Source organism: Oncorhynchus clarkii, unplaced genomic scaffold (genome assembly GCF_045791955.1).
Source record: "Oncorhynchus clarkii lewisi isolate Uvic-CL-2024 unplaced genomic scaffold, UVic_Ocla_1.0 unplaced_contig_7832_pilon_pilon, whole genome shotgun sequence".
In the NCBI taxonomy this organism is placed as follows: Eukaryota; Metazoa; Chordata; class Actinopteri; order Salmoniformes; family Salmonidae; genus Oncorhynchus; species Oncorhynchus clarkii.
In genome coordinates this window covers 68,842-88,543 of record NW_027258269.1, presented here as the reverse complement: position 1 = coordinate 88,543, position 19,702 = coordinate 68,842, and the positions used below count along the sequence as shown (strand labels likewise).

General features: G+C 45.6%; 1 long non-coding RNA gene across 1 annotated transcript in view; it reads right to left on the bottom strand.

Annotated features, from left to right (window-relative positions):
- Positions 1-6,510: 6,510 nt before the first annotated feature.
- The window catches only part of LOC139396408 (uncharacterized), a 31,509-nt gene continuing 18,317 nt past the window's right edge, over positions 6,511-19,702 (bottom strand). Inside the window, exon 2 of the long non-coding RNA XR_011630754.1 lies at positions 6,511-8,193. This is a non-coding gene — a long non-coding RNA (uncharacterized lncRNA). The remainder of the gene's footprint in view (positions 8,194-19,702) is intronic.

The following is a 19,702-nucleotide window of genomic DNA, read 5'->3' as shown; positions in this document are numbered from 1 at the left end:
ATACTTTAGGTTAGCTTAGGTATCCTGTATGTTGTGTTTTAAAGAGCATGCTCTGGGTACGCTAGGTTAGCTTAGGTATGCTGTATGTTGTGTTATAGAGAGAATTGAGAGAATTGAAGTGAATTGAGAGAATTGAAGAGGGAGAGGGGGAGGGAGGGAGGGAGGGAGGGAGGGAGGGATGGAGGGGGAAAGTCCCCCTTCTCTCCCTCCATCCCCCCCACCTCTCCCCCTCCATCCCTCCCCCTCCCCTCTCCCCCTCCCTCCCCCTCCCTCTCCCTCCCCCTCTCCCTCCCCCTCCCTCCCCCTGTCTGTTAGACAGTAGTACGCTGCCAACCCACAGTTCTCTGCATCCTCCCCCAACAGGACAGGTAGCCTATTCTCATCAGAGAGGTATTTGAAACCTTGAATAAGGGTTTCAAATTTGGGGAATTTACACTCTCTAATTGTTTGAGATTTTTTACATTTTGTAAGGAAATGCAGCTCCATCTCAGGTTCTGCTGTGGTGCAGTGGTTGCACAGCCTTTCCTCTACAGGGAGCCAGGTTCTGCTGTGGTGCAGTGGTTGCACAGACTTTCCTCTACAGGGAGCCAGGTTTTCCTGTGTCTACCCTTCTCAATGGCAAGGCTGTGCTCACTGAGCCTGTACTTTGTCAAGGTTTTTTTAAGGTTTTAATCAGATAGCACTGCATTTTGCTTTGTGTTTGTGCTTGTGTTTCCCAATAAGCAATGTAGTTTTGTTTTGACTGTGTTGTAATTTGGTTTATTCTGATTGATTGGATGTTCTGGTCCTGAGGCTTCAGTGTGTTAGTAGAACAGGTTAGTAAACTCAGCCCCAGGACCAGCTGGATGAGGGGACTGAGGCTTCAGTGTGTTAGTAGAACAGGTTTGTGAACTCAGCCTCAGGACCAGCTGGATGAGGGGACTGAGGCTTCAGTGTGTTAGTAGAACAGGTTTGTGAACTCAGCTCCAGGACCAGCTGGATGAGGGGACTGAGGCTTCAGTGTGTTAGTAGAACAGGTTTGTGAACTCAGCCCCAGGACCAGCTGGATGAGGGGACTGAGGCTTCAGTGTGTTAGTAGAACAGGTTAGTGAACTCAGCCCCAGGACCAGCTGGATGAGGGGACTGAGGCTTCAGTGTGTTAGTAGAACAGGTTAGTGAACTCAGCGCCAGGACCAGCTGGATGAGGGGACTGAGGCTTCAGTGTGTTAGTAGAACAGGTTTGTGAACACAGCCCCAGGACCAGCTGGATGAGGGGACTGAGGCTTCAGTGTGTTAGTAGAACAGGTTTGTGAACTCAGCCCCAGGACCAGCTGGATGAGGGGACTGAGGCTTCAGTGTGTTAGTAGAACAGGTTTGTGAACTCAGCCCCAGGACCAGCTGGATGAGGGGACTGAGGCTTCAGTGTGTTAGTAGAACAGGTTTGTGAACTCAGCCCCAGGACCAGCTGGATGAGGGGACAGAGGCTTCAGTGTGTTAGTAGAACAGGTTTGTGAACTCAGCCCCAGGACCAGCTGGATGAGGGGACTGAGGCTTCAGTGTGTTAGTAGAACAGGTTTGTGAACTCAGCCCCAGGACCAGCTGGATGTGGGGACTGAGGCTTCAGTGTGTTAGTAGAACAGGTTTGTGAACTCAGCCCCAGGACCAGCTGGAGGAGGGGACTGAGGCTTCAGTGTGTTAGTAGAACAGGTTTGTGAACTCAGCCCCAGGACCAGCTGGATGAGGGGACTGAGGCTTCAGTGTGTTAGTAGAACAGGTTTGTGAACTCAGCCCCAGGACCAGCTGGATGTGGGGACTGAGGCTTCAGTGTGTTAGTAGAACAGGTTTGTGAACTCAGCCCCAGGACCAGCTGGAGGAGGGGACTGAGGCTTCAGTGTGTCAGTAGAACAGGTTTGTGAACTCAGCCCCAGGACCAGCTGGATGAGGGGACTGAGGCTTCAGTGTGTTAGTAGAACAGGTTTGTGAACTCAGCCCCAGGACCAGCTGGATGAGGGGACTGAGGCTTCAGTGTGTTAGTAGAACAGGTTTGTGAACTCAGCTCCAGGACCAGCTGGATGAGGGGACTGAGGCTTCAGTGTGTTAGTAGAACAGGTTTGTGAACTCAGCCCCAGGACCAGCTGGATGTGGGGACTGAGGCTTCAGTGTGTTAGTAGAACAGGTTTGTGAACTCAGCCCCAGGACCAGCTGGAGGAGGGGACTGAGGCTTCAGTGTGTCAGTAGAACAGGTTTGTGAACTCAGCCCCAGGACCAGCTGGATGAGGGGACTGAGGCTTCAGTGTGTTAGTAGAACAGGTTTGTGAACTCAGCTCCAGGACCAGCTGGATGAGGGGACTTTCTTTGCTCAGCTCTTGCTATTGCAGGGCTTGGTGATGATATGAGAGGGGGTCACTGTATTTTAGATGTTTTTTGATTTTTTGAGTTTTTATTGTTAGTGGATATTGGCCTAATTCTGCCCTGCATGCATTGTTTGTAGTTTTCCTCTGGACATGTAGGAGAATCTTACAGAACTCTGCATGCAGGGTTTCAATGGGGTGTTTGTCCCATTGGATGAAATCTTGTTTTGCAAGTGGACCCCACACCTCGCTGCAAAAAAGTGCAATTGGTTCAATGACACATTAACTTTGTTTTAGCCACATTTGAATAGGTATTTCAATATGTTTCTTAATGGCGTAGAATGCCCTGTGTGCTTTCTCTCTCACTGCCTCATTAAGGTGTCCAGTTGAACTTATTTTTAAATAGTAATTGTAGTGTGTGCAGTACTCTATATATTGTGTACCAAACTGAGAACTTTGGTCTAATTCTCTGAAATCTGGATCTTCCCTGGAAAATCATTATTTTAGTATGTTTTGGGTTTACTGCCAGGTACCCTCTTGCGCGCTCTCTCTCTCAGCAGAACCTCTCTCTCTCTCTCTCTCTCTCTCTCTCTCTCTCTCGCTCTCTCTCTCCCTCTCACGCTCTCGCTCTCTCCCTCTCTCTCTCTAACGCTCTCTCTCTCTCTCTCTCTCTCTCTCTCTCTCTCTCTCTCTCTCTCTCTCTCTCTCTCTCTCTCTCTCTCTCTCTCTCTCTCTCTCTCTCCCTCTCTCTCCCTCTCCCTCCCTCTCTCTCTCTCTGTTAGCGATACCTTCCCTAAACCTTCGTCTGGAAATAAAGCAGTGAGTCAAGGCAAGTTTAAGAAAAATCCCTCATCAAGCATTCCTCCTTCCTCCATGGATGGCACAGTTCTGTTCCCAGAACAGCTCAACATCTCCCTCGTTCTTTTTTTTCTTTTTTTCTCTCCAAACGTGGTCTGACCTCACTGGGACAAGTTGGGTAGGTTGTGTTAGGGAATAGGGTGTCATGTGGGATGAACCCCTTGATTCACTCTAAAGCCCATGAAGAAGATACAACTTCTAAAGAACCCTGTTTGATACCTTCAACTGCTCCTCTCCCAGCTGTGCTGGGTATCTTTGTTGATAAAGCCACATGAGCCGGACGAAGTCTGCTAGAGATTTCACTCACTCTGCTATTTCAACTTTGGGAGATACGGAGTCGTTTTGATGATGGTTTGTTTGTTTTTTTTTCTCTCTAAAGAAAGCGGTCTATTTACCTCCAGATATCCCAGAGCGATTAGCAGAATGCCATTATTATCTGATCTCAATGTAAACGCTCTCCTTCCAGCAGCACTGGTCTAACAGAATGTTCTGGTCTACAGCCAAGAAAACATGCATTGGCAACGACACCCAGAGCGACTGGCGGTGCCCTGCTTTACACTTCACACAATCTCTTTCTATCACACACACACACACACACACAGCCGACAGCAGACAGCAGACAGCAGACAGCAGCCAACCAAAGTCTGGAGAATCATCTAATGGGATGGATCTCAGCGCAGACAGGCAGCGCCTATGGAGCTACAGTCTGTTGGCACACACACACTCACACACACACACACACACACACACACACACACACACACACACACACACACACACACACACACACACACCTTTCTGGGCCACCCACTACTGAGCCTTTTCTCTGGCTCTCTCTCCCTCTCGCACACACACAGATGCACACACACACACGCACACACACACACACACACACAGACACACACACATTCACACAGTGCGCCTCATCCACAGCGGGCGGAGAGAGAACAAGATCAGCATTCCCGGTCCTCGTCGCCCTAGCACCAACACACTTCCTGGTTTCACAGGCAGTAGGAAGCAGGCGAGACACCCAGGGAGCTTGTGTGTAACCGACAGGGGTGTGGAGTGAAGCCGACCTGGGTGTTAGTACTGTCTGTTAACCACATCCTGCTCTAGCTGCTCATACAGGAACCCCATACACTGATGACTGAACACGTTAACCTACTGACTGAATCATAACCCTCGATGACTGAACACATTAACCTACAGACTGAATCCTAACCCTCGTTGTCTAACTGATGACTGAACACATTAACCTACTGACTGAATCCTAACCCTCGATGACTGAACACATTAACCTACTGACTGAATCCTAAGCCTCGTTGTCTAACTGATGACTGAACACATTAACCTACTGACTGAATCCTAACCCTCGATGACTGAACACGTTAACCTACTGACTGAATCCTAACCCTCGTTGTCTAACTGATGACTGAACACATTAACCTACTGACTGAATCATAACCCTCGATGACTGAACACGTTAACCTACTGACTGAATCACAACCCTCGTTGTTTGACTGATGACTGAACACATTAACCTACTGACTGAATCACAACCCTCGTTGTTTGACTGATGACTGAACACATTAACCTACTGACTGAATCCTAACCCTCGTTGTCTAACTGATGACTGAACACATTAACCTACTGACTGAATCCTAACCCTCGATGACTGAACACATTAACCTACTGACTGAATCCTAACCCTCGTTGTCTAACTGATGACTGAACACATTAACCTACTGACTGAATCCTAACCCTCGATGACTGAACACATTAACCTACTGACTGAATCCTAACCCTCGATGACTGAACACATTAACCTACTGACTGAATCCTAACCCTTGATGACTGAACACGTTAACCTACTGACTGAATCACAACCCTCGTTGTCTAACTGATGACTGAACACATTAACCTACTGACTGAGAAACACAGGAGAAACACAGGAGAAACACAGGAGAAACACAGGGGAAACACAGGAGAAACACAGGAGAAATACAGGAGAAACAGGAGAAACACAGGAGAAACATAGGAGAAACACAGGAGAAACACAGGAGAAACACAGGAGAAACACAGAAGAAACAAAGGAGAAACATAGGAGAAACACAGGAGAAACAAAGGAGAAACACAGGAGAAACACAGGATTAGGACCACAGTTACATCTCCAGCCTCAAAGTCTTCACAAAGAAACATGTGAGTGTAAAAATGCTTCCGTACAGGATATCAACTGGCATGCAGGATGCCTTTTGTCCACTAGGGGCAGAATACTCAAACCTCTAACAGCTGGCATGCAGGATGCCTTTTGTCCACTAGGGGCAGAATACTCAAACCTGTAACAGCTGGCATGCAGGATGCCTTTTGTCCACTAGGGGCAGAATACTCAAACCTGTTAACAGCTGGCATGCAGGATGCCTTTTGTCCACTAGGGGCAGAATACTCAAACCTCTAACAGCTGGCATGCAGGATGCCTTTTGTCCACTAGGGGCAGAATACTAAAACCTGTTAACAGCTGGCATGCAGGATGCCTTTTGTCCACTAGGGGCAGAATACTCAAACCTGTTAACAGCTGGCATGCAGGATGCCTTTTGTCCACTAGGGGCAGAATACTCAAACCTCTAACAGCTGGCATGCAGGATGCCTTTTGTCCACTAGGGGCAGAATACTCAAACCTGTAACAGCTGGCATGCAGGATGCCTTTTGTCCACTAGGGGCATAATACTCAAACCTGTTAACAGCTGGCATGCAGGATGCCTTTTGTCCACTAGGGGCAGAATACTCAAACCTCTAACAGCTGGCATGCAGGATGCATTTTGTCCACTGGGGGCAGAATACTCAAACCTGTTAACAGCTGGCATGCAGGATGCCTTTTGTCCACTAGGGGCAGAATACTCAAACCTGTAACAGCTGGCATGTAGGATGCCTTTTGTCCACTAGGGGCAGAATACTCAAACCTGTTAACAGCTGGCATGCAGGATGCCTTTTGTCCACTAGGGGCAGAATACTCAAACCTGTTAACAGCTGGCATGCAGGATGCCTTTTGTCCACTAGGGGCAGAATACTCAAACCTGTTAACAGCTGGCATGCAGGATGCCTTTTGTCCACTAGGGGCAGAATACTCAAACCTGTAACAGCTTGTAGTAGAGAAATGAAACGGTAACATTTTACATCTGGGCATGAATGACCTCATTGGCTCTTCTCGGGTTTGGCACATTAGTATGTTTCTGGGAGGTCACTGGGTACAAGTTTATGACAGTCTATAAACTGCCAGTCAGAGCTAAAGTACACAAGTACACAAAAGTACACACACGCTGAAAAATATGATTTATTTAATTTGATTTATTTCACCTTTATTTAACTAGGCAAGTCAGTTAAAGAACAAGTGCTTATTTACAATGACGGCCTACCAAAAGGCAAAAGGCCTCCTGCGGGAACGGGGACTGGGATTTAAATATATATATATATATATCAAATCAAATCAAATCAAATTTTATTGGTCACATACACATGGTTAGCAGATGTTAATGTGAGTGTAGCGAAATGCTTGTGCTTCTAGTTCCGACAATGCAGTAATAACCAAAAAGTAATCTAGCTAACAATTCCAAAACTACTACCTTATACACACAAGTGTAAGGGGATAAAGAATATGTACATAAAGATATATGAATGAGTGATGGTACAGAGCGGCATAGGCAAGATACAGTAGATGGTATTGAGTACAGTATATACATATGAGATGAGTATGTAAACAAAGTGGCATAGTTAAAGTGGCTAGTGATACATGTATTACATAAAGATGCAGTAGATGATATAGAGTACAGATGAATAATGTAGGGTATGTAAACATTATATTATATTTGTTTAAAGTGGCTAGTGATATATTTTACATAATTTCCCATCAATTCCCATTATTAAAGTGGCTGGAGTTGAGTCAGTGTGTTGGCAGCAGCCACTCAATGTTAGTGGTGGCTGTTTAACAGTCTGATGGCCTTGAGATAGAAGCTGTTTTTCAGTCTCTCGGTCCCAGCTTTGATGCACCTGTACTGACCTCGACTTCTGGATGATAGCGGGGTGAACAGGCAGTGGCTCGGGTGGTTGTTGTCCTTGATGATCTTTATGGCCTTTCTGGCCTATATATATATATATAGGACAAAACACACATCACGATAAGAGAGGCACCACAACACTACGTAAAGAGAGACCTTAGACAACAACATAGCATGGTAGCGGCTGATTGGGGGGGGGGGGGGGGGGGGGGGGGACCATGTAGAACGGCACTAGCAGAGGGCTGGAGGTTACCACTAGATAACGGTTCATGGGGGGGACCATGTAGAACAACACTAGCAGAGGGCTGGAGGTTACCACTAGATAACGGTTGTAGAACAGCACTAGCAGAGGGCTGGAGGTTACCACTAGATAACGGTTCATGGGGGGGACCATGTAGAACTGCACTAGCAGAGGGCTGGAGATTACCACTAGATAACGGTTCATGGGGGGGACCATGTAGAACAACACTAGCAGAGGGCTGGAGGTTACCACTAGATAACGGTTCATGGGGGGGACCATGTAGAACAACACTAGCAGAGGGCTGGAGGTTACCACTAGATAACGGTTCATGGGGGGGACCATGTAGAACAACACTAGCAGAGGGCCGGAGGTTACCACTAGATAACGGTTCATGGGGGGGACCATGTAGAACGGTAGTGTGGGTTCACCAGTCCTCTGTGTTGACGGCTGCCAGAGGGCGAGAGGTTACCATGTAGAACGGTAGTGTGGGTTCACCAGTCCTCTGTGTTGACGGCTGCCAGAGGGCGAGAGGTTACCATGTAGAACGGTAGTGTGGGTTCACAAGTCCTCTGTGTTGACGGCTGCCAGAGGGAGAGAGGTTACCATGTAGAACGGTAGTGTGGGTTCACCAGTCCTCTGTGTTGACGGCTGCCAGAGGGCGAGAGGTTACCATGTAGAACGGTAGTGTGGGTTCACCAGTCCTCTGTGTTGACGGCTGCCAGAGGGCGAGAGTGTAACATACGTGGTTCAACGGAAGGAACAGAAATAATTACTATGAGATCACATAGAAAACACAGACTAGACTGTGGAGATATACATGCTTCTATATAGTAGACCAGATTACATAGAAAACACTGTGGAGATGTACATGTTTCTATATAGTAGACCAGATTACATAGAAAACATACAGGCCCATAGACTAGACTGTGGAGGTATACATGTTTCTATATAGTAGACCAGATTACATAGTATACACCATCTCTATCCTACTATGACTTGGTATAATGGAAAGACCTAGAAATAGACTTCCAGGACAAAGAGCCAAATCCGGTTACGCATTGAACCGAAACATGACCGTGATGTAACCGAGGTCTGCGTATCTGCACGAGACCAGACCAACGTGGAATAGTGACTGACCAATGTGGAATAGTGACTAACCAACGTGGAATAGTGACTAACCAATGTGGAATAGTGACGGACCAACGTGGAATAGTGACTGACCAACGTGGAATAGTGACGGACCAATGTGGAATAGTGACTGACCAACGTGGAATAGTGACTGACCAACATGGAATAGTGACTCATCAACGTGGAATAGTGACTGACCAACGTGGAATAGTGACTGACCAACGTGGAATAGTGACTGACCAACATGGAATAGTGACTGCGCCATGTGGAATAGTGACTGATCAACGTGGAATAGTGACAGATGAACGTGGAATAGTGACAGATCAACGTGGAATAGTGACAGATCAATGTGGAATAGTGACAAATCAACGTGGAATTGTGACTGATCAACGTGGAATAGAGACAGATCAATGTGGAAGAGTGACTGACCAACATGGAATAGTGACTGACCAACATGGAATAGTGACTGCGCCACAAGAAAAGGCTAAATGTACCACGTGCTACATAAGGCTACACACACGGTAGTGTTACGAAACCCAGAACTAGCCTTCTGGTATTGTTGCACTGGCTTTGTCTAGTGGGTCCTAGACCTACTTACTGTAACCCGAATCAATGTGTGCATTTATGTGAGAAATCAGCGTTTGAGGACCGTGTATGATGCACATGTTCCCAGGAGACAGCAACTTCCTGAGTCCAGGGCCAGCTCCGTCTTGACCTCTGGGTCGGCCAATCCAAGAGGACAATTATTAGTTCAGATGATGATGAAAAGGACAAATACCAAACTAAAGACTCCAAAACAAAGGAAAGGCCTCAAGTCCACTGAACAAACCCAGCAGTCCAACAAGTCCACTGAACAAACCCAGCAGTCCAACAAGTCCACTGAACAAACCCAGCAGTCCAACAAGTCCACTGAACAAACCCAGCAGTCCAACAAGTCCACTGAACAAACCCAGCAGTCCAACAAGTCCACTGAACAAACCCAGCAGTCCAACAAGTCCACTGAACAAACCCAGCAGTCCAACAAGTCCACTGAACAAACCCAGCAGTCCATCAAGTCCACTGAACCTACCCAGCAGTCCAACAAGTCCACTGAACAAACCCAGCAGTCCAACAAGTCCACTGAACAAACCCAGCAGTCCAACAAGTCCACTGAACAAACCCAGCAGCCCAACAAGTCCACTGAACAAACCCAGCAGCCCAACAAGTCCACTAAACAAACCCAGCAGCCCAACAAGTCCACTGAACAAACCCAGCAGCCCAACAAGTCCACTGAACAAACCCAGCAGTCCAACAAGTCCACTGAACAAACACAGCAGTCCAACAAGTCCACTGAACAAACCCAGCAGCCCAACAAGTCCACTGAACAAACCCAGCAGTCCAACAAGTCCACTAAACAAACCCAGCAGCCCAACAAGTCCACTGAACAAACCCAGCAGCCCAACAAGTCCACTGAACAAACCCAGCAGCCCAACAAGTCCACTGAACAAACCCAGCAGTCCAACAAGTCCACTGAACAAACACAGCAGTCCAACAAGTCCACTGAACAAACCCAGCAGTCCAACAAGTCCACTGAACAAACCCAGCAGCCCAACAAGTCCACTGAACAAACCGAGCAGCCAAACAAGTCCACTGAACAAACCCAGCAGCCCAACAAGTCCACTGAACAAACCCAGCAGTCCAACAAGTCCACTGAACAAACCCAGCAGTCCAACAAGTCCACTGAACAAACCCAGCAGCCCAACAAGTCCACTAAACAAACCCAGCAGCCCAACAAGTCCACTGAACAAACCCAGCAGCCCAACAAGTCCACTGAACAAACACAGTAGTCCAACAAGTCCACTGAACAAACCCAGCAGCCCAACAAGTCCACTGAACAAACCCAGCAGTCCAACAAGTCCACTGAACAAACCCAGCAGTCCAACAAGTCCACTGAACAAACCCAGCAGTCCAACAAGTCCACTAAACAAACCCAGCAGCCCAACACGTCCACTGAACAAACCCAGCAGCCCAACAAGTCCACTAAACAAACCCAGCAGTCCAACAAGTCCACTGAACAAACCCAGCAGTCCAACAAGTCCACTGAACAAACCCAGAGAGAGAGAGAGAGAGAGCGGGGGAGAGAGAGAGGGGGGGGAGAGAGAGAGAGAGAGAGAGAGGGGGGGAGAGAGAGAGAGAGAGAGAGGGGGGGTGGGGAGAGTGGGGGTAGAGAGAGAGAGAGAGAGAGAGAGAGAGAGAGAGAGAGAGAGAGAGAGGGGCTCCGTGTCACTCTGTGCCACACACACAGGTCACTGTATCAACGAAACACAATGGTATTCTTTACACCTGTCAGTCTGCCACCACACCTACATGATGTATAATTTATCTCCTTTCATTATTCAAACCAGCACTGGTAGTGACAGCTATCGCCTTGCTGCGCTCTGTGTGTGTGTGTGTGTGTGTGTGTGTGTGTGTGTGTGTGTGTGTGTGTGTGTGCGCGTGCGTGCGTGCGTGCGTGTGTGTGTGTGTGTTGCGCGTGGCAGCAGCAGCAGCAGCTTTAACAGAGTGCCTCCAGTATTTCACACAGCTCATTGACTTTGTAGTGTGACACATCACTGGCTGTTTTAACAGAGTGGTAGACAAGGAGAGGATCAGGCTCGCAAGGCAACGCTACAGATACATTAGAGATGCATGTCTGTCTGCTTCCTGTAAACTGGGGTCTGGGGATGGGCTCGTGGTGGTGGGAGAGAGGGGCGAGGCCGACACACCGTGAAGGACTAGGGGCCATCGGAGGTACTAGGTAACTCTATGGTAGGTAGCCATAATGAGAGAAGGCAGGCATCACATGTCTGCTGTCCCCCCCCCCCTTGAAGAGTTAGACAAGGTGTCAGACCATCACAGAATTTCGACAGCACAATTCTAGCTACCTTTATCACAAATTCAGTGAAAAGAGGATGTATTAAAAAATCTAAACAGGGTATATCTGTCTGTTTGTGCCATTTGTTATTGTGTAGAAGGAATAACGACTTCTTAGACATTCAATGAAACCAAAACCTTGGCCCCAACATCAATACAGTCACTATCAAACAGGGTTGGGGTCAATTCCATTTTCATTTCCAGGCAATTCAGAATAAAACCAAATTCCAATTGAAAAGCATTGAATAGAATTGACATGTTAAGTGTAGTTCCTGAATTGACTGGATTTAAATGGAATTTGACCTCGACCTTGCTATCAAACTATCAAACCAGGCTGACAACATTAATCATGTCATGAGTGTTCCAGGGTAACCCAGTGTTGTAATGATGTCATGAGTGTTCCAGGGTAACCCAGTGTTGTAATGATGTCATGAGTGTTCCAGGGTAACCCAGTGTTGTAATGGTGTCATGAGTGTTCCAGGGTAACCCAGTGTTGTAATGATGTCATGAGTGTTCCAGGGTAACCCAGTGTTGTAATGATGTCATGAGTGTTCCAGTGTAACCCAGTGTTGTAATGATGTCATGAGTGTTCCAGGGTAACCCAGTGTTGTAATGATGTCATGAGTGTTCCAGGGTAACCCAGTGTTGTAATGATGTCATGAGTGTTCCAGGGTAACCCAGTGTTGTAATGATGTCATGAGTGTTCCAGGGTAACCCAGTGTTGTAATGATGTTCGTGAGTGTTCCAGGGTAACCCAGTGTTGTAATGATGTCATGAGTGTTCCAGGGTAACCCAGTGTTGTAATGATGTCATGAGTGTTCCAGAGTAACTCATGCCCTCTGGGACTCCCAATCACGGCCGGATGTGATACAGCCTGATTTAATTCTATATCTCGCTCAAGACAGGACAGAATCCCTGGAAACAATACCACTGTCCCAGCAAATCAACACACACACACATCTGGGGTAGTGACAGCACACACACACACACACATCTGGGGCAGTGACAGTACACACACACACATCTGGGGCAGTGACAGCACACACACACACATCTGGGGTAGTGACAGCACACACACACACATCTGGGGCAGTGACAGCACACACACATCTGGGGTAGTGACAGCACACACACACACACATCTGGGGCAGTGACAGCACACACACATCTGGGGCAGTGACACAGCACACACACACACATCTGGGGCAGTGACAGCACACACACATCTGGGGCAGTGACAGCACACACACACACATCTGGGGCAGTGACAGCACACACACATCTGGGGCAGTGACAGCACACACACACACATCTGGGGTAGTGACAGCACACACACACACCTCATCTTCTGCACATCTATCACTCCAGTGTTTAATTGCTACATTATAATTATTTCGCCACTATGGCCTATTTATTGCCTTACTACATTTGCACACACTGTATACAGACCTTTCTATTGTGTTATTGACTGTATGTTTGTTTACTCCATGTGTAACTCTGTGTTGTTTGTGTCGCACTGCTATGCTTTATCTTGGCCAGGTTGCAGTTGTAAATGAGAACTCGTTCTCACCTGGCCGACCTGGTTAAATAAAGGTGTTCTCACCTGGCCGACCTGGTTAAATAAAGGTGAAATACATTAAATAGAAAAGGTACATCAAAAGGTACATCAGGTACTGATACAAACCATCATCTACTGATACAGACCATCATCTACTGATACCGACCATCAGCTACTGATACAGACCATCAGCTACTGATACAGACCATCATCTACTGATACAAACCATCATCTACTGATACAGACCATCAGCTACTGATACAGACCATCAGCTACTGATACAAACCATCATCTACTGATACAGACCATCAGCTACTGATACAGACCATCAGCTACTGATACAAACCATCATCTACTGATACCGACCATCAGCTACTGATACAGACCATCAGCTACTGATACAGACCATCATCTACTGATACAAACCATCATCTACTGATACAGACCATCAGCTACTGATACAGACCATCAGCTACTGATACAAACCATCATCTACTGATACCGACCATCAGCTACTGATACAGACCATCAGCTACTGATACAGACCATCATCTACTGATACAAACCATCATCTACTGATACAGACCATCAGCTACTGATACAAACCATCATCTACTGATACAGACCATCAGCTACTGATACAGACCATCAGCTACTGATACAATCCATCAGCTACTGATACAGACCATCAGCTACTGATACAGACCATCATCTACTGATACAAACCATCATCTACTGATACAGACCATCAGCTACTGATACAGACCATCAGCTACTGGTACAAACCATCATCTACTGATACAGACCATCAGCTACTGATACAGACCATCAGCTACTGATACAAACCATCATCTACTGATACCGACCATCAGCTACTGATACAGACCATCAGCTACTGATACAGACCATCATCTACTGATACAAACCATCATCTACTGATACAGACCATCAGCTACTGATACAGACCATCAGCTACTGATACAAACCATCATCTACTGATACCGACCATCAGCTACTGATACAGACCATCAGCTACTGATACAGACCATCATCTACTGATACAAACCATCATCTACTGATACAGACCATCAGCTACTGATACAAACCATCATCTACTGATACAGACCATCAGCTACTGATACAGACCATCAGCTACTGATACAATCCATCAGCTACTGATACAGACCATCAGCTACTGATACAAACCATCATCTACTGATACAGACCATCAGCTACTGATACAGACCATCAGCTACTGATACAGACCATCATCTACTGATACAATCCATCAGCTACTGATACAAACCATCATCTACTGATACAGACCATCAGCTACTGATACAGACCATCAGCTACTGATACAAACCATCATCTACTGATACCGACCATCAGCTACTGATACAGACCATCAGCTACTGATACAGACCATCATCTACTGATACAAACCATCATCTACTGATACAGACCATCAGCTACTGATACAAACCATCATCTACTGATACAGACCATCAGCTACTGATACAGACCATCAGCTACTGATACAAACCATCATCTACTGATACAGACCATCATCTACTGATACAGACCATCAGCTACTGATACAGACCATCAGCTACTGATACAAACCATCATCTACTGATACAGACCATCAGCTACTGATACAAACCATCATCTACTGATACAGACCATCAGGTACTGATACAGACCATCATCTACTGATACAGACCATCAGGTACTGATACAGACCATCATCTACTGATACAGACCATCATCTACTAATACAGACCATCAGCTACTGATACAGACCATCATCTACTGATACAAACCATCATCTACTGATACAGACCATCAGCTACTGATACAAACCATCATCTACTGATACAGACCATCATCTACTGATACAGACCATCAGCTACTGATACAGACCATCATCTACTGATACAGACCATCAGCTACTGATACAGACCATCATCTACTGATACAAACCATCATCTACTGATACAGACCATCAGGTACTGATACAAACCATCATCTACTGATACAGACCATCAGGTACTGATACAGACCATCATCTACTGATACAGACCATCAGGTACTGATACAGACCATCATCTACTGATACAGACCATCATCTACTAATACAGACCATCAGCTACTGATACAGACCATCATCTACTGATACAAACCATCATCTACTGATACAGACCATCAGCTACTGATACAAACCATCATCTACTGATACAGACCATCATCTACTGATACAGACCATCAGCTACTGATACAGACCATCATCTACTGATACAGACCATCAGCTACTGATACAGACCATCAGCTACTGATACAGACCATCATCTACTGATACCGACCATCAGCTACTGATACAGACCATCATCTACTGATACAGACCATCAGCTACTGATACAGACCATCATCTACTGATACCGACCATCAGCTACTGATACAAACCATCATCTACTGATACAGACCATCAGCTACTGATACAGACCATCAGCTACTGATACAGACCATCATCTACTGATACCGACCATCAGCTACTGATACAGACCATCAGCTACTGATACAGACCATCATCTACTGATACAAACCATCATCTACTGATACAGACCATCAGGTACTGATACAAACCATCATCTACTGATACAGACCATCAGGTACTGATACAGACCATCATCTACTGATACAGACCATCAGGTACTGATACAGACCATCATCTACTGATACAGACCATCATCTACTAATACAGACCATCAGCTACTGATACAGACCATCATCTACTGATACAGACCATCAGGTACTGATACAAACCATCATCTACTGATACAGACCATCAGGTACTGATACAGACCATCATCTACTGATACAGACCATCAGGTACTGATACAGACCATCATCTACTGATACAGACCATCATCTACTAATACAGACCATCAGCTACTGATACAGACCATCATCTACTGATACAAACCATCATCTACTGATACAGACCATCAGCTACTGATACAAACCATCATCTACTGATACAGACCATCATCTACTGATACAGACCATCAGCTACTGATACAGACCATCATCTACTGATACAGACCATCAGCTACTGATACAGACCATCAGCTACTGATACAGACCATCATCTACTGATACCGACCATCAGCTACTGATACAGACCATCATCTACTGATACAGACCATCAGCTACTGATACAGACCATCATCTACTGATACCGACCATCAGCTACTGATACAAACCATCATCTACTGATACAGACCATCAGCTACTGATACAGACCATCAGCTACTGATACAGACCATCATCTACTGATACCGACCATCAGCTACTGATACAGACCATCAGCTACTGATACAGACCATCATCTACTGATACAGACCATCATCTACTGATACAGACCATCATCTACTGATACCGACCATCAGCTACTGATACAGACCATCAGCTACTGATACAGACCATCATCTACTGATACAGACCATCATCTACTGATACCGACCATCAGCTACTGATACAGACCATCAGCTACTGATACAGACCATCAGCTACTGATACAGACCATCATCTACTGATACAGACCATCAGCTACTGATACAGACCATCAGCTACTGATACAGACAATCATCTACTGATACAGACCATCATCTACTGATACAGACCATCATCTACTGATACCGACCATCAGCTACTGATACAGACCATCAGCTACTGATACAGACCATCATCTACTGATACAGACCATCATCTACTGATACAGACCATCAGCTACTGATACAGACCATCAGCTACTGATACAGACCATCAGCTACTGATACAGACCATCATCTACTGATACCGACCATCAGCTACTGATACAGACCATCAGCTACTGATACAGACCATCATCTACTGATACAGACCATCATCTACTGATACAGGCCATCATCTACTGATACCGACCATCAGCTACTGATACAGACCATCAGCTACTGATACAGACCATCATCTACTGATACAGACCATCATCTACTGATACCGACCATCAGCTACTGATACAGACCATCAGCTACTGATACAGACCATCAGCTACTGATACAGACCATCATCTACTGATACAGACCATCAGCTACTGATACCGACCATCAGCTACTGATACAGACCATCAGCTACTGATACAATCCATCATCTACTGATACCGACCATCAGCTACTGATACAGACCATCAGCTACTGATACAGACCATCATCTACTGATACAGACCATCATCTACTGATACCGACCATCAGCTACTGATACAGACCATCAGCTACTGATACAGACCATCAGCTACTGATACAGACCATCATCTACTGATACAGACCATCAGCTACTGATACCGACCATCAGCTACTGATACAGACCATCAGCTACTGATACAATCCATCATCTACTGATACAGACCATCAGCTACTGATACAGACCATCAGGTACTGATACAAACCATCATCTACTGATACAGACCATCATCTACTGATACCGACCATCAGCTACTGATACAGACCATCAGCTACTGATACAGACCATCAGCTACTGATACAGACCATCATCTACTGATACAGACCATCAGCTCCTAGGTACAGACCATCATCTACTGATACAGCCCATCAGCTACTAATAGAGACCATCAGCTACTGATACAGACCATCAGCTACTGATACAGCCCATCGGCTACTGATACAGCCCATCAGCTACTGATACAGACCATCGGCTACTGATACAGACCATCAGCTACTGATACGGCCCATCAGCTACTGGTACAGACCATCAGCTACTGATACAGACCATCTGCTACTGATACAGTGATACAGACCATCAGCTACTGATACAAACCATCAGCAATTGATACAGACCATCAGCTACTGATACAGACAATCAGCTACTGATACAGACCATCAGCTACTGATACAGACCATTAACTACTGATACAGTGATACAGACCATCAGCTACTGATACAAACCATCAGCAACTGATACAGACCATCAGCTACTGATACAGACCATCGGCTACTGATACAGACCATCAGCTACTGATACAGACCATCAGCTACTGATACAGACCATTAACTACTGATACAGACCATCAGATACTGATACAGACCATCAGCTCTTGATACAGACCATCAGCTACTGATACAGACCATCAGCTACTGATACAGACCATCAACTACTGATACAGACAATTAACTACTGATATAGACCATTAGATACTGATACAGACCATCAGCTCTTGATACAGACCATCAGCTACTGATACAGACAATCAGCTACTGATACAGACCATCAGCTACTGATACAGACCATTAACTACTGATACAGACCATTAACTACTGATACAGACCATCAGCTACTGGTACAGACCATCAGCTCTTGATACAGAACATCAGCTACTGATACAGACCATCAGCTACTGATACAGACCATCAGCTACTTATACATACCATCAGCTACTGATACAGACCATCAGCTACTGATACAAACCATCAGCTACTGATACAAACCATCAGCTACTGATACAGACCATCAGCTACTGATACAATCCATCAGCTACTGATACAAACCATCAGCTACTGATACAGACCATCGGTTACTGATACAAATTTAGAGTAGCCTAACAGTAGGCATACGATTATGTTGCATGTATGTTTGATGCTTTAAACATTAATTAAATATAAAGTCTGTAGTAATGATGTAAGGTGAAGGGCTCCATTTGTCACGACTTCCACTGAAGTCGGTCCCTCTCCTTGTTCGGCGGTCGTCGTCACCGGTCTTCTAGCCAGCCATTTTCCATTTGTTTTGTATTGTTTTCCCACACAACTGGTTCACATTCCCTCATCAGACTAAATGTATATTACCCTCTGTTTCCCCCCATGTCTGTGTGTGGAACTGTTCTTTGTGTAGGGTGTTATGCTACAGGCTGTCTTGCGCTAGGTTTGTTTATAACCTAGGTTTGTTTATAACCTAGGTTTGTTTGTTTTGTTTAATCCGGTTCATGTTACCGTGGTTGTGCTTTGTGCTGCCTCACCTGTGCCTTTTGGGCCAGGGTATATAAATCAAATCAAATCAAATCAAATCAAATTTTATTTGTCACATACACATGGTTAGCAGATGTTAATGCGAGTGTAGCGAAATGCTTGTGCTTCTAGTTCCGACAATGCAGTAATAACAAGTAATCTAACTAACAATTCCAAAACTACTGTCTTGTACACAGTGTAAGGGGATAAAGAATATGTACATAAGGATATATGAATGAGTGATGGTACAGAGCAGCATAGGCAAGATACAGTAGATGGTATCGAGTACAGTATGTACAAATGAGATGAGTATGTAAACAAAGTGGCATAGTTTAAAGTGGCTAGTGATACATGTATTACTTAAGGATACAGTCGATGATATAGAGTACAGTATATACGTATGCATATGAGATTAATAATGTAGGGTAAGTAACATTATATAAGGTAGCATTGTTTAAAGTGGCTAGTGATATATTTACATCATTTCCCATCAATTCCCATTATTAAAGTGGCTGGAGTTGAGTCAGTGTCAGTGTGTTGGCAGCAGCCACTCAGTGTTAGTGGTGGCTGTTTAACAGTCTGATGGCCTT